Here is a 23929-nt window from a genome sequence, read left to right on the forward strand (position 1 = left end):
CACAACAGGGACATCCAATCTCTCCAGTCCTACTTAACATAGTACTTGATGTCCTAGCCTCAGCAATCAGAAAACAAAACTAAACTAAACAAAACACGAAAAAAGAAAAAAAGAAAAGACATCCAAATTGGAAAGGAAGAAGTTAAACCTTCACTATTTGCAGACCACATGATACTCTGTAGAAAACCTGAAAGACTCCACCAACAACATGCTAAAACTGATACTTGAATTCAGCAAAGTTGCAGGATATGCAATCAACGTGCAGAAATCTGTTGCATTTCTATACACCAATAACAGTGGGTAGGGGATGTGCTAAATGGTTGATAACTATTAAGAAGGGCACCATTGTGATGAGCACTGGGTGTTATATGTAAGTGACGAACCACTAAATTCTACTCCTGGAACAAATACTGCATTATATGTTAACTAACTAGAATTTAAATTAAAGCTTGATTAAAAAAAAACCCAAAACATAGACTTTAAGACAAAGCCTGTAATGAAAGATGAATAAGGTCATTATACAATGATAAAAGGGTCAATTCAATATGAGGATGTAACATTGGTAAACATTTATGCACTAATTATAGGTACATCTAAATATATAAAGTAAATCTTAGCAGTCATAAGTGGGGAAATAGATAGCAAAATAATATCATTAGACATTAATTAATACCCCACTTTCATCTAATGACACATCATTCATACAGAAAATTAATAGAAAGTTTTGGCCTTAAATGACACATTACACAACATAAACTTAACCTTTTCAGAACATCCCATCCAAGACTGACGGATCACATTTTCTTCTCAAGTGCACATGAAATTTTCTCCAGGATAAAACATATATTTTATATTTACCACAAAGCAAGTCTTAATACATTAAAGAAGATTAAAGTCATATCAAGCATCATACTCACTGCAATAATATGAAGCTAAAAATCAATTAGAAGAGGAAAATAAAAATTTAAAAACACACGGAGATTAAACAACATGCTACTGAAAAGCAATGGGTCAAATAGGAAAACAAGACAGAAATTTTTTAAAAATCTTGAGACAAATGAAAATGGAATACAAAATACCAAAATTTGTGGGATGTAGAAAAAGCAACTCTAAGAAGTTTATAGTAATAAATGTGCACAGTAGGAAAGAAAAAGTTGTTAAATGAACAAAAAAATTCACACTTCAGTGAACTAGAAAAGAGAAACAAAGCTTAATGTTAATAGAAGTATGAAAATAACAAAAATAAGAACAGATATAAATAAGAGACTAAAATACATTTGAAAAGACCCATGATGGGACCCCTGGGTGGCTCAGTCAGTTGAGCATCTGACTTAGGCTCAGGTCATGATCTCGTGGTTCATGGGTCTGAGCCCCGCATTGGGCTCTGTGCTGAGAGCTTAGAGCCTGGAGCCTGTTTCAGATTCTGTGTCTCGCTCTCTCTGCCCCTCCCCTGCTTGTGCTCTGTCTCTCTCTGTCTCAAAAATAAATAAACATTAAAAAATTTTTAAAAAGGAAAAGACCCATGAAACTGGCCACTGCTTTTATGAAAAGGTAAACAAAATAGAAAAACCTTTAGCTAGACTCAAATAAGAAATAAGAGAGGACTCAAATGAATTTAATCAGAAATGAAAGAAGAGACATTACAACTGATACCTCAGAAATATAAAGGATCATAAAAGACTATTTTAAGCAACTCTACAACAATGAATTGGAAAACTATAGAAAAAATAAGTAAATTCTTAGAAACATACATACTACTAAGACTCAATCATGAAGAAAAATAAAATCTCAGTAGCTCAATTACCAATAAGGAAACCAAATTTAAGAAAATGAAAGAAAATTTCAAGACCAGAAGCCTTACTTGATGAATTGTATAAAATACTAAGAACAACTACAAAAGAAATAAGTCACAGAGATAAAAAAGTACCACATAATGGATATAGTCAATAATCATTTGCTGACAGGTGGTGAGTGCATTTATTGTGATGAACACTGAGTATTGCATGGAATAGTTGAATCAATATGTCATATACCTGAAACTTACATACATTTGTATTATACAAATAAAGAAAAAGAAGAAAGAAAGAAAGAAAGAAAGAGGGAAAGAAAGAGAGAAAGGAAAAAAGATTACTACCAATCCTTCTCAAACTATTTCCAAAAACAAGAGGAGTGACACTCCAAAATTATCTTACAAGGCCACCATCACCCTGATACCAAAACCAGACAAGTACACTACAAGATAATTATAGTCCAATATCTATTATAAACATATATGCAAAAAATCTCAACAAAATACTAGCAAACCAGCCTTCGAACATGCATTAAAGGATCATACACTGTGGTAAAGTAGGATTTATTCTATGGATGCAAAGATGGTTTACCATCCACAAATGAATCATTGTGATATATCACATTAATAAAATTAATAATTAAAATAATATAATTATCTCAATAGATGCAGAAAAAGCATTTGACAAAATTCAACATTCATGTATAATAAAATCTCTCAACAAAGTATTATAGAAGGAATGTAATATAAGGAAGAAGACAAGGATTCATACCTCACCACTTTCATTCCACATATTGTTGGAAGTTCTAGACAGAGCAATTAAGTACGAAAAAATAAAGTCATCCAAATCAGAAAGGAAGAAGTAAAACTATCACTATTTGCAAAGGATATATTATATAATGCACACCCTAAATACTTTATGAAAAAAAATTAGAAGTAACAAATATATTCAATAAATTTACAGGCTAAACATAAATATACGAAAATCAGGTGTGTTTCCATACACAAATAGTGAAATAGAAATTAAGAAACAATTCTGAGAAGGAAAATAGGGGAAGAGTAGGAGAACTCTAGGCTCACCTCGTCCCATGAACACAACTAGATAACTATCAACTCATCTTAAATACCCCAGAAACAGACCTGAAGACTGACAGAACAAACTCCACAAATAAACAGAGAGAAGAAGCCACATTGAAGAGTGTAGAAAGTGTGGAGGTGTAGTTTAGGAGAGAAACTGATCACAGGTGTTATAAGTAGGGATGGGATCTTGGTTGCATAGAAGGGTGAGAGGCAGAGGACCACAGAGGGGAATGCACTAGGAAAACATTTCCCCAAAGCCATTGGTTTGGAAAATGAGAGGGGCTGAAATTCATGAGTTCTTGAAACCAGCAAGGCATAAAGGCTGGATTTAATGGACAGCAGGTATACCTGGAACACAGCCTGGAGAACACTGCACTACTCCTGGGGAGAAGGCAGGAAAACATGGGGGCAGACAACATAGAAACAGCAATTTGAAGAGCTCCTGGGGCAAAGAATGGGGAGATTATTTGCTCTTCTCTGAGCACATCTCTGAGAGGCAGCATTCACAGAGACACCTCTTTGTATACAAAGGAGCTGGCCAGGGCCATTTACCTCCCCTGCTCCTCAGCATTAACACAGAACCATCTGCAGTAAACAGTACAGTGCCCACAGTGGCCTCCTAACTTGCATACACTAAGACCCACTCCCATAAGCTCTGGTAGGAATTCCCCTCACAGTCACCCTTGCCTCAGTCCTAGCACAGAAGGACCCTCACCCAGAAGACCAACACAAACCCTGGCCCACACCACATGTCCTAACCAGAGAGTTATCCAAGACCTCATTCCAGTGGAGGTGGTGACAGGTCACATTTCACAAGCAGAACAGAGTACGCTTAGTTAAAACTTGCCACATTCAGAACAGAAAAGAAAAACTGCCCACAACAGACAAGAAGAGCCTCTACAGACAACTCACCTGTAGGACAGAGCAGCCAAAAAACAACAGCAGAGCACATGCAGAACACACCAGAGACAACCCCTGAAGTGATAGGCCCTGGGAATTACATGACCTCTTTTCCATAAAGCCTTTCCTTTCAAGGGCAGGTGACAAAACTGACTTTTTTAACACAGAAAACAAAGCATAGACTTACAAAAAAATGTGAAGACAGAATAATGTATCCCAATAAAAGAACAAGATAATGCCATGGCCAGATATCTGAGCAAAAGAGATATAAGTTACATTCCTGATAGAGAATTTAAAGAAAAAATCATAAGGATACTCACTGGGCTTGAGAAAAGAATAGAAGATATCAGACCCTTACCACAGAGATAGAAGAGTTTAAAAAATCAACTAGAGATGAAGAGTACAATAAATGTGATTAGAAACATGTTTGATGCAATGATGAACATCAAAGAAAGAAGAAAGAGGAATAAATCAGCTACCTAGAAGACATGGTAATGAAAAGTAATGAAGCTAAACAAAGGAGAGAAAGAATCATGCAACATGAGAATATATTTAGTGAACTCAGTGTCTCCATAAAATGTAGTAACATTCATATTATAGGAGTCCCAGAAGAAGAGAGAATGGGGACAGAAAATGAATTTGAAAAAATAATGGCTGAAAACTTCCCTAATCTGAGGAAGGAGACAGTCATCCAAATCCAGAAGGCACAGAGAAGTCTCATTAAAATCAGCAAAAACAGGCCAACACCAAGACATATTGTAATTAAATTTGCAAAATATAGTGATAAGGAGGAATCTTACAAGCAGCAAGACAAAAGAAGTCCTTAACTTACAAGGGAAGACCCAGAAGGCTAGCTGCAGATTTCTCAATAGAAACTGGAGAAACCAGAAGGGAGTGGCATGATATATTAAAAATGTTGAATGGGAAAAAATCTTCAGCAAAGAATAGTTATCCTGCAAAGCTATCACTCAGAATAGAAGGAGAGATAAAGACTTTCCCAGAAAAACATATCTAAAGGAGTTCATGACCACTGAACCAGCCTTGCAAGACATATTAAATGGGACTCTTTAAATGGAAAGGAGAAACCCAAAGTGACAAAGACAAGAAATGACCAGAGAAAATCTCCAGAAACAACAACATCAAAAAGAAATAAAATGAAACTAAATACACATCTATTTATACTTACTTTGAATGCAAATGGACAAAATGTCCCAATCAAAAGACATAGGGTGTTAGAATGGAAAAAAAAACAAGACTCATGAATATGCAGCATACAAGAGACTCATTTTAGACTTAAAGACAGCTGCATATTGAAAATTAGGGTATGGAGAACCATCTATCCTGGTAATGGACACCAAAAGAAAGCTGGAGTAGCCATACTTATATCAGGCAAACTAGATTTTAAACCAAAAACTGTAGCAAAAGATGAAGAGGGGTTCTGTATCATACTAAAGGGGTCTATCCAACAAGAAGATCTAACAACTTTAAATATTTATGCTCTCAACCTGGAGGAACGCAAATTTATAAAACAATAACAAATGTAAAGGAAGTCATTGATAATAACAAAATAATAGTAAGGGATTTTAACCCTCCACTTGCATCAATGGATAGATCATCTACGCAACAATCAACAAGGAAAAGTGGCTTTGAATGACACACTGGACCAGATGGACTTAAGAGGTATATTTAGAACATTCCATCATAAAACAACAGAATACATATTCTTTTCGAGTGCACATGGAAATATTCTCCAGAATAGATCTCATGTTAGCTCACAAAACAGTCCTCAACAAATACAAAAAAAAAAAGTGAAGTCATACCATACACGTTTTCTGACCACAATGTTATGGAATTAGAAATCAACCAAAAGAAAAAATCAAGAAAAGCCACAAATAATTAGAAGTTATACAACATACTACTAAACAATGAATAGGTCAAAAGGGAAATCAAAGAAGAAATAAAAAATACATGAAGAAAAAAGAAAATGACAACACAATATTCCCCCAAATTTGGGATGCAGCAAAAGTAATCATAACTAAGAAGCATATAGCAATAAAGACCTACTTCAGAACCAAGAAAAATCTCAAATAAACAACCTAACCTTACATCTAACAGAGCTAAAAAAAAGAATAATAAATGAAGTCTAAAGCAAGCAGAAGTAAGGAAATAATAGATTAAAGCAAAAAAAATTATCTAGAAAATTAAAAATAAGCAATACAACATATCAACGAAATCAGGAGCTGGTCATTTGAAAACATTAATAAAATTGATAAACCCATAGCCAGACTTATCAAAATGAAAGAAGAAAGGACACAGATAAATAAAATCACACATGACAGGAGAAATAAAAACCAACACTATAGAAATACAAAAAAATTATAATGGAAATTATGAAAAACTGTATTCTAACATATTAGACAACCTGGAAGAAATGGCGAAATTTCTAGAAACATGTACTACCATAACTGAAACAAGAAGAAATAGAAAACGTGAACAAACTAATACCCAGAAAAGAAGCTAAATCAGTAATAAAAAAATTCCCAACAAACAAAAGTCCAGGGCCAGATGCCTTCACAGGCCAATTCTATGAAACATTTAAAAGAGTTAATACCAATACTTCTCAAACTATTCTAAAAAATAGAAAAGGAAGGAAAACTCAAATTCCTTCTATGGGGCTAGCATTAATTACCCTGATACAAAAACCAGATAAAGAATCCAGTATAAAAAGCGAACTACAGGCCAATAACCCTGATAAAGACATACACAAAAATTCTCAATAAAATACTAACAGACTGACTCCAATAATACCTTAAGAGAGTAATTCACCATGACCAAGTGTAATTTATTCCTGTGTTGCAAGGGTGGCTCAATATTCACAAATCAATGTGGTACACCACAGTAATGAAAGGAAGGATAAGAACCATATGATCATTTCAATAAATGAATAAAACGCATTTTGACAAAATACAAATACATTCATGATAAAAAAAGAAACTTCAAAAAGCAGGTTTAGAGGGAATATATCTCAACATAATGAAGACCATACATGAAAAACCCACAACTAATATCATTCTAGATGGAGTAAAAATGAGAACATTTTTTCTATGATCAGGAACAATACAGGGATGTGCACTCTCACCACTTTAATTCAAAGTAGTAATGAAAGTCCTAACCACAGCAATCGAAAGAAATAAAAGGAAAGAAAGAAAGAAAGAAGGAAAGAAAGAAAGAAAGAAAGAAAGAAAGAAAGAAAGAAAGGAGGGAAGGAAAGAGGAAGGGAGGGAGGGAAGGAGGAAGAAAGGAAGGGCGACATCCAAGTCAGCAAGGAAGAAGTCAAACGTTAGATAGTTGCAGAAGACATGATGCTATATAGAGGAAGCCTGAAAACTTCCATCAAAAATCTGCTAGAACTGATAAATTCTGTAAAATTGTAGTATGCTAATTCAATATACAGAAGCCTGTTGTATTTCTGTATACCACTAATTAAGCAGCAGAAAGGGAAATTAAAAAATCAACCCCACTTACAATTGCACTCTAACCCATAAGATACTTAGGAATCCACCTAACCAAAGAGGTGAAAGACCTATATTCTGAAATCTATAAAACAGTGATAAAACAAAGTGAAGATGACATAAAGAAATGAAATAAATGTGATGCTCATGGATTGGAGAAACAAATATTATTAAAATGTCTATATAATCCAAAACAATCTACACCTTTTAATGCAATCCCTATCAAAATAGCAATAGCAGGGGCGCTGGGTGGCTCAGTTGGTTGAGTGTCGGACTTCGGCTCAGGTCATGATCTCGTGATCTGTGAGTTCAAGCCCCGCTTTGGTCTCTGTACTGACAGCTCAGAGCCTGGAGCCTGCTTCATATTCTGTGTCTCCCTCTCTCTCTGTCCCTCCCTTGCTCATGCTCTCTCTCTCTCTGTCAAAAAATAAATAAACATTAAAAAAATAGCAATAGCAATTTTCACAGCACTAAAACAATCCTAAATTTGTATGGAACTACCAAAGACCCTGAATACCCAAAGCAATCTCGAAAAAAAAAAAAAAAAGCAAATCTGGAGACATCACAATTCAAGTCTTCAAGTTATAGTACAAAGCTGTAGGAATAAAAAAACAAATCAGTACTATGGTACTGGTACAAAAATAAACACATGGTCCATGGAATAGAATAGAAAATCAAGGAATGAACCCACAACTATATGGCCAATTAATCTTTGACGAAGCAGAAAATAATACCCAATGGCCAAAAGAATGTCTCTTCAACAAATGGCTTTGGGAAAACTGGGAAGCTACATGCAAAAGAATGTAACTGGACCACTTTCTTAAGCCATAGATGAAAATAAATTCAAAACAGATTAAAGACCTAAATGTGATACCCGAAACCATAAAAATCTTAAAAGACGACACAGGCAGGAACCTCTTTGACATTGGCCATAGCAACTTCTTTTTAAAGATGTCTCCTGAGGCAAGGAAACAAAAAAAAATATAAACCATTGGAAGCTAATCAAAATAAAAAGCTTCTGCACTGAAGGAAACAATCAACAAAACTGAAAGGATGGGAGAAGATTTTGCAAACGACATATCTGATACAGGGCTAGTACCCACAATATATAAAGAACTTATCAAACTCAACACCGAAATAACAAATAATCCAATTTAAAAAATGCCCAGAAAATGTGAATAGACATTTTTCGAAAGAAGAAATCCAGATGGCCAACAGACTTATATAGAAAGATGCTCAATGTCCCTGATTATCAGGGAAACGTAAGTCAAAACGACAATGAGATATTACCTAACTCCTGTCAGAATGTCTAAAATAAACACACAAGAAACAACAGGTGTTGGTGAGGATGTGGAGAAAGGGAAACACTCTTGCACTCTTGGTGGAAATACAAACATGCTCAACCACTCTGTAAAACAGTATGGAGTTTCCTCAAGAAATTAAATATAGAACTACCCTATGATACAGTAATTGCACTATTCGGTATTTACCCAAAAATACAAAAATACTACTTCAAAGGAATACTTGCAACCCGATTTTTATGGAAACATTATGTATAATAGCCAATTTATGGAAACAGACCCAGTGTCCATCAACTGATGAATGGATAAGGAGGTGGTATATATAAACAATGGAATATTACTGAGCCATAAACTATAATAAAATCTTGCCATTTATAAAGACATAGATGTAACTAAAGAATGTAATGCTAAGTGAAAAACAGTCAATAAAGACAAAAACTATGTGATTTCACTCATACGTGGAATAATGAAACAAAAAAATGAGCAAAGGGACAAAAAGAGGGAGAGAGAGAGAGAGAGAGAGGCAAACCAAGAAAAAGACTCTTAAGTATAGACAACAAACTGATGGTTACCAGAAGAAAAGTGGGTGGGGGATGGGTCACATAGGTAATGGGGATTAAAGAGCTCACTTGTGATGAGAACCTTGTGTTGGATGAAAGATTTGAATCACTATTGTATACCTGAAATTAATATTACACTATACGTTAACTAAATGTAATTTAAAATAAGATTTAAAAAATAAAAAATATATAAACAATCTCAATTACAATTGTATCCAAAAAATAAACTACTTAGGAATAAATTATACAAGGTGTTTAATAATCTGCACACTGAAAACTATAAGACATCAGTAAATAAAACGGAAGAGTACACAAATACATGGGAAGATATTCCATGTTTATATACCAGAAGAATTGATATTGTTAAAATTATTATTGTTGGATTGTATGTAATTCAATCTATAGAAATCCCAATTAAAATTCCAGTAACATTTTTCAGAGAGAACAAGCAATCCTAAAATTTGTATGTAACACAACAGACACAAAATAGCCAAAGCAATCTTGAGGGAAAGGACAATGCTGGAAGCGTCACATATCTTGATTTTTAAAAATATTGCAAATTTACAGTCATAAAACAGTATCTTACTGGCATAAAAGCAGACACATTTATCTAGAGAACAGAATAGAGACCAGAAATAAATCCATGTGCATATGGTCACTTAATTTACAACAAAGGAGCCAGTAATATTCAAAGGGGGAAATGACAGTCTCTTCAAGAAACAATACTGGACAAACTGGGCAGACACATGTAAAACAATAAAAGTGGACCTCTATCTTACACCATATACAAAGTTTTACACATCATGGATTAAAGAATTCAACATAAGATATGAAGACATATAATCCTAGGAGAAAACATAGATAATTAGATTTTTGACAGAAGTTCTGTCTATGATTAGTTTTGATAAGACTCCAAAAGCAGCAAAACAAACACACAAAATAAGTGCAACTATCATCAGGGAAATAAAAATCAAAACCACAATGAGATAACACTTCACACCTGTCAGAATGTCTAGAATTAATAACTCAGGAAACAACAGCTGTTGGTGAGGATGTGGATAAAGGGGAAAACTTTTGCACTGTTGGTGGTAATGCAAACTGGTGCAGCCACTCTGGAAAATAGTATGGAGGTTCCTCAAAAAACTAAAAAAAAAAAAAAAAAAAAAGAATTACCATACAACCTAGCAATTGCATTACTAGGAATTTCTCCAAAGGATACCAAAATGCTGATTCAAAGGAGCACATGCACCCCAGTGTTCATACCAGCACTATCAACAATAGCCAAATTATTGAAAGAGCCTAAATGTTCATTAACTGATGAATGGATAAAGATGATGTGGTGTGTGTGTACACACACACACACACACACATATATGTATATATATACATATATACATAATGGAATACTACTCAGCAATTAAAAAGAATGAAATCTTGCCATTTGCAACAACGTGGATAGAACTAGAGTGTATTATGATAAATGAAATAAGTCAGAGAAAGACAGTTTTCATATGAGTTAACTCATATGTGGAACTTGAGAAACAAAACAGATGAATATAGGGGAAGGCAAGGAAAAGTATGATAAAAACAGTGAAGGAAAGAAACCAAAAGATATTCTTAAATACAGAGAACAAACTGATGGTTTCTTGAAGGGAGGTGGGTGGAGGGATGGGTTAAACTGGTGATGGGCACTAAGAAGGACACTTTGTGAAATGAGCACTGGGTGTCATATGTAAGACATGAATCACTGGGTTCTACTCCTGAAGCCAAGACTACACTGTATGTTAACTAACTTGAATTAAAATTTTTAAAAAAGTACAACTACATCAAACTTTTTCATCACTTCAATGTCACTGAAACGCACACTTAGGAAAGATTAAATTGATGTTATATATATATATATATATATATATATATATATATATATATATATATATTATCACAATATATATATATATATTATATATATATATCACAATATTTTAAAAACATGTAATTCAACTTAAGCAATGCTGAAAGGAATATTTATAGCACTAAAATTTTACTTTTGATAACAGTATATGCACCAAATAAAAATGTAAGTTTCTACAATAAAGAAATAGTAAAATAAAAGTGAAATAAGCTCACAGCAAGAAAAGAAGGCAATAATAAAGATAAGAGCCAAAATAAGTATGAAAACAACATAAAAATCAATAAAATGAAAAGATGGCTTTTGAAAAAAAAAATAATAAACCACTAGCAAGATTGACAAAATTCCCAAGAGTAAAACGTGAGATCATTTATATCAGAAGTGAAACTAGGTGTATCACTGCTTATTTTGCAGTCCACAAAGATTTGTAAAAACAGGTTGGAAAATCTTATGCTCATAAATTTGACAACTTAGGAAAAATGAAGCAATTGCTAAAAAATGGCAAACTATCAAAGATAAACCAAGTTGAAATAGGAACCCTTAATAGTCTTAAAAGCATTAGAAATAGTGAATATAATTTAAAAGCACCCAGTAAAGAATCCTCAATCCCAAATAACTGCAGATATTAACCAAACATCTAAAGTAGAATTGACACATATTTCACACAGTTTTAATACTAAAACCAGAAAGAAGAAAAAGAAAACTACAGGCCAAAAATCTTCAATTAAATGTTACGAAAACAAAACCAACAATGTATTAAAAAAAAAAAAAAGACACTGTGATCAATTAAGAATCTTTTCAAAAGAGTAAATCTCATGTTATGATTTTTGCCACTATTAAAATATTTTTAAGTTTTGGAACCTTTGTGAACTGTTTGTGAGAATGCAGCCACTCTGGAAAACAGTATGGAAATTCCTCAAAAAATTAAAAATATAACTACCCTACGATTCAGTATTTCTACTAGTGTATATTTCCCAAAGAAAATAAAAATTTTAACTTAAATATATTTATTCCAAGCAGTGAGGAGGGCACTTGTTTGGATGAGCACTGGGTGTTGTATGGAAACCAATTTGACAATAAATTATGTTAAATACACACACACACACACACACATACACACACACACACACACACACATTTATTCCAGATAGGTAAGGTTGCCTCAGCAGTTGAAAATCAGTCAATGTAATCAACCATATTAACAAAGTAAGCAAAAATAATCACATAATTGTATCAATTGATGCAAAAAATAATTTTACAAAATACAACACATTCATGATTTTAAAAAATCTCTCAGCAATTTAAGAGCAGGAATCCTTAACTTGATAACTGGTACCTACAAAATGGATAGGTGACATCAAACTTAATGATGAAAAATGATGACTATTAATATGGGAATAAAGTACAAATGTTCCCTATAACCACCCTTATTTTAAATAAGTCTGAGAGGTCTACCCCTTGCAATAAGGCAAAAAATAAATAAATAAATAAGTAAATAAATAAATAAATACATACATACATAAATAAATATAAATGCAATTGCAAAAGAAGACATAAAATTGTCACTATTTGCAGATGGCATTATTGCCTACATAGAAATCCAAGGAAATATACCAAAACATGTATTAAGTTATTCAGTGAGTTCCCCCAAGGGTTCAGAATACAAAATCAGCATATAAAATCAATAATATTCTATATATTAACAATGTAATGCATGAAAGCTGAAATTAAATCATGAAACCATTTTCAACTGTAAAAAAATTAAGTAGTTATGTATAAATGTAATAAAATATGTATAGGTTCTGTGCAGTGGAACTGACAAAATGCTAACAAAAATAAATCAATAAAGACCTATATATGCATGGTAAAATATGGCATGTTCATGGATTGGAATAATCAACATAGTAAAGATGCCAATTGTCCTAAATTACTATCAAAATTCCAGAATTTTTTTAAATTTTTTTAAGTTTATTTATTTTGAGAGAGAGAAAGTGTGAGGGTAGGGGCAGAGAGAGAAGGAGAGAGAGAATCCGAAGCAGGCTTCATGCTGTCAGCACATGGCTCAATGTGAGCTGCAATCCCATGAACTATAAGTTCAGGACCCGTGCCGAAACCAACAGTTCAGGACTTGTGACGAAACGAAGAGTCAGACACCCCTTACTGACTGAGCCACCCAGGCATCCCTTTTTTTTGTTTTGTTTACATGGGCTGGATTATTCTAAAATTATATGAAATGGCACAAACTCTGATAAAAACAATCTGAAAAAATACAATAAAGTGTGTGAAATCACTCTACCTTATATTAATGCTTACAATATAGCTACAGCAACCAAGACACTGTAGTATTCATTGAGGAATAGCCACATAGATCAATAGAACAGAATAGAATCACCCAGTCATAGACTCACAAAGAAACAGCCAATTGAATTTTGACATAGATTAAAAAAGCATTTCAATGGAAGAAAGATAGCCTTTTCAACACACGGCTCTAAAAGAATTGGGCATCCAGAGCAAAAGAAAAAAAAAAAAAAAACTTAGAACCAAAACTTAGAGTATATTTAAACATAACTCAAAGTGGATAATAGAATTGTAAGTAATACATAAAAATAATCAAAATTTTAGGAAAAAATAAAAAAAATGGTAACTGGTGTTAGGCAAAGAGCTGTTAGATTTGACAACAAACTAATAATCAATAAAAATTATTGATCAATAATTTTTGATCAATACCTCTTCATTAGAGAAATGCAAAATAATACCACAAAGTGATATTACATATCTGTAAGAATGGCTAAAGTAAAAAATAAGGACAGCAGGAAATGCTGGTAAGAATTCAGAAAAACTCGGGGTGCCTGGGTGGCTCAGTTAAGCGGCTGACTTCGGCTCAGGTTATGATCTCGCGGTCCGTGAGTTCGAGCCCCGCGTCGGGCTCTGTGCTGACAGCTCAGAGCCTGAAGCCTGTTTCAGATTCTGTGTCTCCCTCTCTCTGACCCTCCCCCGTTCATGCTCTGTCTCTCTCTGTCTCAAAAATAAATAAACGTTAAAAAAAATTAAAAAAAAAGAATTCAGAAAAACTGGATAACTAAATTATATTTAGTGGAAATGTAAGATTCAACATCCACTCTTTAAATTCGTTGACAGTTTCTTATAAAAATAAATATGCAATTGTCATAAAAACACAGAACTGGACTCAGGCATTTATCTGAGAAAAATGAAAACATATCCCATCAACAGTGCATGAGGGTTCCTTTCTCTCCATGATTTCGTCAACACTTATTATTTCTCATATTTTTTATTCTAGCCATTCTGACAGATGTAAAGTGGTATCTCACTGGGGTTTTGATTTTCACTTCCCTGATAATTATTGATGTTGAACATCCTTTCATGTGTCTGTTGACCATTTGGATATATTTTTTAAAAACATGTCAATTCAGGTTCTCTCCTCATCTTTTATTTATATTATTTTGGGTTTTTTTGTGCTGTATAAGTTCTTTTTTTTAATTTTAATTGCAGTGTAGTTAACATGCTGTGTTATATTAGTTTTAGGTGTACAATATGGTGATTAAACAGCTCCATATATTACTCACTGCTCATCAAGATAAGTGTACCTTTAATCCCCTTCACCTATTTCACCCAATCCCCACCCACTTATGTTTGTTTTACATACTTAAGAGTCTTTTTTGGGTTTGTATCTTTTTTTCACCTTTGTTCATTAGTTTTGTTTCTTAAATTCCACAGACCAGTGAAATCGTATGGTATTTGTTTTTCCCTGACTGGCTGATTTCACTTAGCATTATACTCTAGATATATCCATGATGTTGACAATGGCAAGATTTCATTCATTTTTATGAATGAATAATATTCCATTTTATATATATATATATATATATATATATATATATATATACACACACACACACCATATATATACCATACCTATATATACACATATATATACCATATATATACCATATCTTCTTTATCCATTCATCTGTCATGGACACTTAGGCTGCTTCCATAACTGGGCTGTTGTAAATAATGCTACAATAAAGAAAGAGGTGCATATGTCACTTTGAATTAGTGTTTTCATATTCTTTGGCTAAATATTCAGTAGTGTGATTACTGGATAATAACTAGGGTAGATATATTTTTTAATTTTGGAGGAAACTCCATACTGTCTTCCACAGTGGCTTCACCAGTTTCCATTGTCAAAAGCAGTGCATAAGGGTTCCTTTTTCTCCACATCCTTGCCAACATTTGTTGCTTCTTGAGTTTTTTATTTTAGCCATGCTAACAGGTGTGAGGTGGTATTTCATTGTGGTTTTTATTTGCATTTCTCTGATGATAAGTGATGTTGAGCATATTCTCGTGTATTTGTTGGCCATATGTATGTCTTATTTGGAGAAATGTCTGTTCATGTCTTCTGCCCATTTTTAAATTGGTTTATTTGGTTTTTTTAGGATGTTGAGTTGTATAAGTTTTTTATATATTTTGCATACTTACCCTTTAACAGATATGTCAATTACAAATATTTTCTCCCATTCAGTAAGTTGTCTTTTAGTATTGTTTTTTTTTTCCTTTGCTGAACAGAAGCTTTTTATTTTGATATAGTCCCAAAGTGTATTTTTACTTTTGTTTCCCTTGTGTCATGAGACATATTTATAAAAATGTTGTTACGAGTGATGTCAAACTATTTACTGCATATTTTTTCTTCTAAGAATCTTATCGTTTTAAGTCTCACATTTAGGTCTTTAATTCATTTTGAGTTTATTTTTGTGGATGGCATTAGAAAGTGGCCTAGTTTTATGCTTTTACATGTAACTGTACAGTTTTCCAACACCATTTGTTGAAGAGACTGTTTTTCCCCCATTGTATATTCATGGTTCCTTCATCATACCTTAATTAACTATATAAGCATGGGTTTACTTCTGGCTTCTATATTCTCTTTCATTGACCTATGTGTCTACTTTGTACCAGTGCCATACTCTTTTGATTACTAAAGCTTTGTATTACATCTTAAAATCTGGGATGGTAATACCTCCAGCTTTGTTCTTTGTCAAAATTGCTTTGCCTATTTGAGATCTTTTGTGGTTTTATGCATATTTTAGGATTATTCACTCCAGTTGTGTAAAAAGTGCTGTTGGTATTTCAGTAGGGATTACAAATCGTTGCAGCCATTGTGGAGAACACTATGGAACTTCCTCAAAAGAATAAAAATAGAAATATCACATGATTCAGTAATTCCACTACTGGGTTTTTACCCAGAGAAAATGAAAACACTAATTTTAAAAGATATATGTACCCTTATGTTTATTGCACCATTTTTCACAATAGCCAAGATATTCAAGCAACCTGTGTCCATACATACATAAATTGATTTAAAAATTATGCACGCACACACACACACACACACACACAAGGTAATATTACTTACTCATAAAAAAGAATGAAATCCTGACGTGCAACATCATGGATAGATCCTAGAAGGTATAATTGTAAGTTAAACCAGTCAGATACAGAAAGACAAATGCCATATAATTTCACTCATATGTGGAATTTAAGAAGAAAACAAAGCATAAAAAGAGACAAACCAAAAAATCTTAGACACTTAAATAGATAACAAACTGGTGGCTGACAAAGGGGTGAGGAGTATTGGTAAAATAGATAAAAGGGATTAATAGTCCACTTATTGTGATGTACACTGAATAATGTATAGAATTGTTTAATAATTTATTGTACTCTTGAAGCTAATATTGTGATGTACACTGAGTAATGTATAGAATTGTTTAATCATTTATTGTACTCTTGAAGCTAATATAACACTATATGTTAATAACATCTCAATAAATAATAAAGAAAACAATAAAAACATGCTTATTCAAAAACCTGTACATAAATGACATAGCTTTATTCTTTTTTAAAATTGTGGTAAAATACATATAATAAAATTTATAGCTTTAAATATGTTTAAGTGAACAGTTCAGGGGTTTTAAGTACTTTTACATTGTTTTACGAACATCACTATCCATCTTCACTTTTTCATCTTAGGAAATTGCAATTTTGTATGCCGTGCATTTATTGATGGACAATTTGGTTGCTTCTTCCTTTTGCCTAATGTGAATAAAACTCTGAAAATATTTGTGTACAAATATATGCCCAAAACCTTACTTCCAATTCTTTGGGGTATATACTCAGAAGTAGAATTCCTGGATTATATGTTAGTGCTGTTTAATTTTTTTGAGTATCCACCATACTGTTTTTCATAGCAACTGTATCATTTTACATTCTCACCAGCAATTCTCAGGGTTCAAATTTCTCTGCTTCTCCAACAATGTTATATACAATAGATTTTTAGAGCAGTTTTCGGATCACAGTAAAACTGAGCAGACGGTGTAGAGATTCACCCAATAGCCTCTGTCACCACACATGTATATCCTCCCCTATTATCAACCTTATCAAGTCTATTCAATTAACTTTACCGCACAAATTTATATTTTTGTGTCATTTCAGGTTATTGTTTTGTGTCCTTTCATTTCAACTTAAATAAACCCCTTTAGCATTTAGCATTTTTTTTGTAGGGCATGTTTAATGGTAATGAATTCCTTCAGATTTTTTTAAAATCTGAGAATATTCTAATTTTCTCCTTGTTTTTTTTCAAGTTTTTATTTAAATTCCACCTTGTTAACACATAGTGCAATATAAGTTTAAGTAGTAGAATTTTGTGATTCATCACTTACATACAACACCAGGTGTCACAACAAGTGCTCTTCTTGATACTCACCACACATTAGCCCATCTCACCCCCCCCCCCCACACACACCCTCCAATGAATCTGTTTGTTCTCTATATCTAAGAATCTGTTTTATGGTTTGCCTGACTCTTTTCCCCCCATATTCATCTCTTTTGTTTCTTAAGTTCCATATATGAGTGAAACCTAATGATATTTCTCTTTCTCTGACTGACTTATTTCATGTAGCATAATAAGTTCTACCTACATCCACATCATTGCAAATGGCATATTTCATTCTTTTTGATGAATGAGTTTATATATATATATATAATATAAGATATAATGTATAATATATAATATATATATTGATATATATCATATATATATGACATATATATATCATATATATCATATATATATCATATCATGTATATATGAAATATATAAGATATAATGTATAATATAAATATAAGATATAATGTCACTTCTGTGACATATATATCTATATATATATATGTCACATATATATCTATATATATATATGTCACATATATATCACAATTTCTTTATCCATTCATCAGTCAATGGACATTTGGGCTCTTTCCATAATTTGGCAATTGTTGATAATGCTGCTATAAACATCAGGATGCATGTGTCCTTTTGAATCAGTACTTTTGTATCTTTTGGCTAAGTACCTAATAGTGCAATTGGTGGTTTGTAGGGAGATTCTATTTTTAACTTTTTCAGAAACCTCCATACTGTTTTCCAGAATGGCTGCACCAGTTCACATTCCTACCAACAGTGTAAGAGTGTTCACTTTTCTCAGCATCCTCACTAATGCATGTAGTGTCCTGTGTTGTTAATTTTAGCCATTCTGATAGGCTTGAGGTGATATCTCATTGTGGTTTTGATTTCTATTTCTCTAATGATGGGTGATGTTGAGCAACTTTTCATGTGTCTGTTATGTCTTCTTTGGAAAAATATCTATTCTTAACTGGATTATATATGTTTTGGTGTGTTGGATTTGATGAGTTATTTATGGGTTTTGGATACTAACCCTTTATCCAATATGTTATTTGCAAATATTGTCTCCCTCTCCAAAGGTCGCCATTTAATATGTTGACTGTATCATTCGCTGTGTAGAAGCTATTTGCCTTGATGAAGTCCCAATAGTTCATTTTTTTCTTTTGTTTCCCTTGCCTCCTGAGAATTTTTTAGTAAGAAGTTGGTCGCTACAGCTGAGTTCAAAGGGGTTGCTGCTATGTCTCCTCTAGGGTTTTAATGATTTCTTGTCTCACATTTAAGTCTTTCATTGATTTTGAATTTATTTTTGTGTATGGTGTAATAAAGTGATCCACTTTCATTCTTTTTGCATGTTACTGTCTGGGTTTCCCAACACCATTTGTTGAAGATACTGTCTTTTGCCCATTGGATATTCTTTCCTGCTTTTTGAAGATTAATTGACCATAGAGTTGTGGGTCCATTTCTGGGTATTCTATTCTGTTCCATTGATTTATGTGTCTCTTTTTCTGCCAATATCATACTGTCTTGATCTCTAAAACTTTGGCATATAGCTTGAAGTCTGGAATTGTGATGCCTCCAGATTTGCATTTCTTTTTCAAGGTTGCTTTGGCTATTCTGGATGTTGTGTGGTACCGTGCAAATTTTAGGATTGTTTATTCTAGCTCTGTGAAGAATGCTAGTGGTATTTTGAAAGGAATTACATTAAGTGTCTAGATGGCTTTGCATAGTATAGACATTTAACAAAGTTTGTTTTTTCTAATACATGAGCATGGGATATTTTTTCCATTTCTTTGTGTCATCTTCAATTTCTTTCATCAGTGTTCTATAGTTTTTAGAGTAGATATATTTTGCTTCTTTGGTTAGGTTTATTCATAGGTATCTAACAATTTTTTGTGCAATTGTAAATGGGTTGATTCCTTTATTTCTCTTTCTGCTGCTTTATTATTGGTATATAGAAATACAACAGATTTCCATACATTGATTTTATATTCCACCACTTTGCTGAATTCGTGTATCAGTTCTAGTGATTTTTTTGGTGGAGTCCTTTCAGGTATTCACATACAATACCATATCATCACTGAATAGTAAAAGTTTGAATATTTAATTAATGACCTGAATGTCTTTTATTTCTTTTTGTTGCCTGACTCCTGAGACAAGGACTTCGAGTACTATGTCTAGAAACAATGGTGATAGTGGACATCCCAATGGTGAGAGAGGAAGAGCTTTCAGTTGTTCTTCATTGAGGATTATATTATCTGTCGGTCTTTCATATGTGGCATTTATGATGTTGATGTAAATTCCCTGTATCCCTACTTTGTTGAGGATTTTAATCAAGAATGGATGATGTACTTTGTCAAATGTTGTTTCTGCAACTATTGAGAAGATCATATGGTCCTTATTCTTTCTTTTACTAATGTGGTGTATCACGTTGTTTGGTTTGTGAATACAGAAGCAACTTTGTAGCCCAGGAATAAATTCAAATTGATTATGGTGAATGATTCTTTCAAAATGTACTGTTGGATTCAATTTGATAATATTTTTTTGAGAATTTTTGCCTCCATGTTCATCAGGTATATTGGCCTGTAATTGTCCTTTTTAGTCAAGTCTTTGTGAAAACACAATTATGGTGGCCTCTCAGAATGAGTTCGGAAATTTCCCTTCCATTTCAACTATTTGGAATATTTTGAGAAGAGTAGGTATTAACTCTTCTTTAAATATTTGATAGAATTCTGCTGTGAAGCCATCTGGCCCTGGACTTTGTTTGTTTGGAAATTTTAATTGCAGATTAAATTTCTTTGCTGTCTTTCAGTCTACTCAAGTTTTTCTATTTCTTCCTGTTTCAGTTCAGGTAGTTTGTATATTTCTAAGAATTCACGAATTTCCTTCAGTTTGCCGAATCGGCTGAGATCTAATTTTTCATAATATTTTCTAGTAATTGTGTCCATTTCTGTGGTGTTGGCTGTAATCTCTCGGCTTTTATCCATGATTTTATCTATTTGGGACCCTTATCTTTTCTTTTTGATAAGTCTGGCTAAGGGTTTAAAAATTTATTAATTCTTTTAAAAAATCAGCCCCTTGTTTCATTGATTTGTGCTTTTTATTTGTTTATATATCATTTATTTATGCTCTAATATTTATTATTTCCCTCCTTCTACTTTATGCTTCATTTGTTGTTCTTTTTCTAGCTTCTTTAGGTTAGGTTGTGTATTTGATATTTTTCTTGCTTCTGTAGGTGGGCCTGTTTTGTTATATACTTCCCTACTTCTGCTGCATCTCAAAGATTTGGAACATATTTGTTTCTATGTATTTTTATTTTTATATTCTTTTTTTATTTTTTTTATTTAAAAAAATTTTTTTAATATGAAATTTGTTATCCAATTAGTTTCCATTCAACACCCAGTGCTTATCCCAACAGATGCCTTCCTCAATACCCATGACCCACCCTCCCCTCCCTCTAACCCCCCATCAACCCTCAGTTTGTTCTCAGTTTTTAAGAGTCTCTTATGTTTTGGCTCCCTCCCTCTCTAACTTTTTTTTCCTTCCCCTCCCCCATGGTCTTCTGTTAAGTTTCTCAGGTTCCACACAGGAGTGAAAACATATGGTATCTGTCTTTCTCTGTATGACTTATTTCACTTAGCATAACACTCTCCAGTTCCATCCATGTTGCTACAAAAGGCCATATTTCATTCTTTCTCATTGCCTCATAGTATTTCATTGTGTATATAAACCACAATTTCTTTATCCATTCATCATTTGATGGACATTTAGGCTCTTTCCATAATTTGGCTATTGTTGAGAGTGCTGCTAAAAACATTGGGGTGCAAGTGCCCCTATGCATCAGCACTCCTGTATCCCTTGGGTATATTCCTAGCAGTGCTATTGCTGGATCATAGAGTAGATCTATTTTTAATTTTCTGAGGAAACTCCACACTGTTTTCCAGAGCATCTGCAATAATTTGCATTGTCACCAACAGTGCAAGAGAGTTCCCATTTCTCCACTTCCTTGTCAGCATCCATAGTCTCCTGATTTGTTCATTTTAGCCACTCTGACTGCCGTGAGGTGGTATTTCAGTGTGGTTTTGATTTGTATTTCCCTGGTGAGGAACGGCGCCGAGAATCTTTTCATGTGCCTGTTGGCCATCTGGATGTCTTCTTTAGAGAAGTGTCCATTCATGTCTTCTGCCCATTTTTTCACTGGATTATTTGCTTTTTGGGTGTAGAGTTTGGTGAGTTCTTTATAGATTTTGGATATTAGCCTTTGTCTGATATGTCATTTGCAAATACTTTTCTCAATCCTTCAGTTGCCTTTTAGTTTGTAGATTGTTTCCTTTGCAATGCAAAAGCTTTTTATCTTCATGAGGTCCCAATAGTTCATTTTTGCTTTTAATTCCCTTGCCTTTGGGGAAGTGTCAAGTAAGAAATTGCTGCGGCTGAGGTTAGAGAGGTTTTTAACTGCTTTCTCCTCTAGGGTTTTGGTGGTTTCCTTTCTCACATTCAGGTCTTTTGTCCATTTTGAATTTATTTTTGTGAATGGTGTAAGAAAGTGGTCTAGATTCATCCTTCTGCATGTTTGTGTCCAGTTCTCCCAGCACAATTTGTTAAAGAGACTGTCTTCTTCCATTAGATATTCCTTCGTGCTTTGTCAAAGATTAGTTGGCCATACTTTTGTGGGTCCAATTCTGGAGTCTCTATTCTATTCCATTGTCTATGTGTCTGTTTTTGTACCAATATCATGCTGTATTGATGATTACAGCTTTGTAGTAGAGGCTAAAGTCTGAGATTGTAATGCCTCCTGCTTTGGTCTTCTTCTTCAAAATTACTTTGGCTATTTGGGGTCTTTTGTGGTTCCATACAAATTTTCAGATTGCATGTTCTAGCTTCAAAAAGAATGCTGGTGCAACTTTGATTGGGATCACATTGAATGTGTAGATTACATTGTGAAGTATACATATTTTAACAATATTTATTCTTCCAATCCATGAGCAAGGAATGTTTTTCCATTTCTTTATATCTTCTTCAATTTCCTTCATCAGCTTTCTATAGTTTTCAGCATACAGATCTTTGACATCTTTGGTTAGGTTTATTTCCTAGGTATTTTATGCTTCTTGGTGCAATTGTGAATGCGATCAGTTTCTTTATTTGTCTTTCTGTTGCTTCATTGTTAGTGTATAAGCATGCAACTGATTTTTGTACATTGATTTTGTATCCTGCGACTTTGCTGAATTCATGTATCAGTTTTAGTAGACTTTTGGTGAAGTCTATTGGGTTTTCCATGTATAATATCATGTCATCTGCAAAAAGTGAAAGCTTGACTTCACCTGTGCCAATTTTGATGCCTTTGATTTCATTTTGTTGTCTGATTGCTGATGCTAGAACTTCCAACACTATGTTAAACAACAGCGGTGAGAGTGGACATCCCTGTCATGTTCCTGATCTCAGGGGGAAAGCTCTTAGTTTTTCCACATTGAGGATGATATTAGCTGTGGGCTTTTCATAAATGGCTTTTATGATGTTTAAGTATGTTCCTTCTATCCTGACCTTCTTGAGGGTGCTGAATTTTGTCAAATGCTTTTTCTGCATCGATTGACAGGATCATATGGTCCTTTTCTTTTCTTTTATTCATGTGATGTATCACATTGATTTGCGAATGTTGAACCAACCCTGCAGCCCAGGAGTGAGTCCTCCTTGATCATGCTGAATAATTCTTTTTATATGCTGTTGAATTCGATTTGCTAGTATCTTGTTGAGAAGTTTTGCTTCCATATTCATCAGGGATATTGGACTGTAGTTCTCTTTTTTTTTTTGTTGGGTCTCTGTCTGGGTTAGGAATCAAATAATGCTGGCTTCATAGAATGAGTCTGGAAGTTTTCCTTCCCTTTCTATTTTTTGGAACATCTTGAGAAGGATAGGTATAATCTCTGCTTTAAATGTCTGGTAGAATTCCTCAGGGAAACTAACTGGTCCTGGACTCTTATTTGTTGAGCGATTTTTGATAACTGATTCAATTTCTTCGCTGGTTATTGGTCTGTTCAAGTTTTCTATTTCTTCCTGTTTGAGCTTTGGAAGTGTGTGGGTGCTTAGGAATTTGTCCATATCTTCCAGGTTGTCCAGTTTGTTGGCAAATAAT

General features: G+C 33.4%; 1 pseudogene; it reads right to left on the reverse strand.

Annotated features, from left to right (window-relative positions):
* The window catches only part of LOC125931334 (SUMO-conjugating enzyme UBC9-like), a 41052-nt pseudogene extending 20266 nt beyond the window's left edge, over positions 1-20786 (reverse strand).
* Between the last annotated feature and the right edge of the window lie 3143 nt (positions 20787-23929).

The sequence above is a fragment of the Panthera uncia genome, chromosome X, assembly GCF_023721935.1.
Source record: "Panthera uncia isolate 11264 chromosome X, Puncia_PCG_1.0, whole genome shotgun sequence".
NCBI lineage: Eukaryota > Metazoa > Chordata > Mammalia > Carnivora > Felidae > Panthera > Panthera uncia.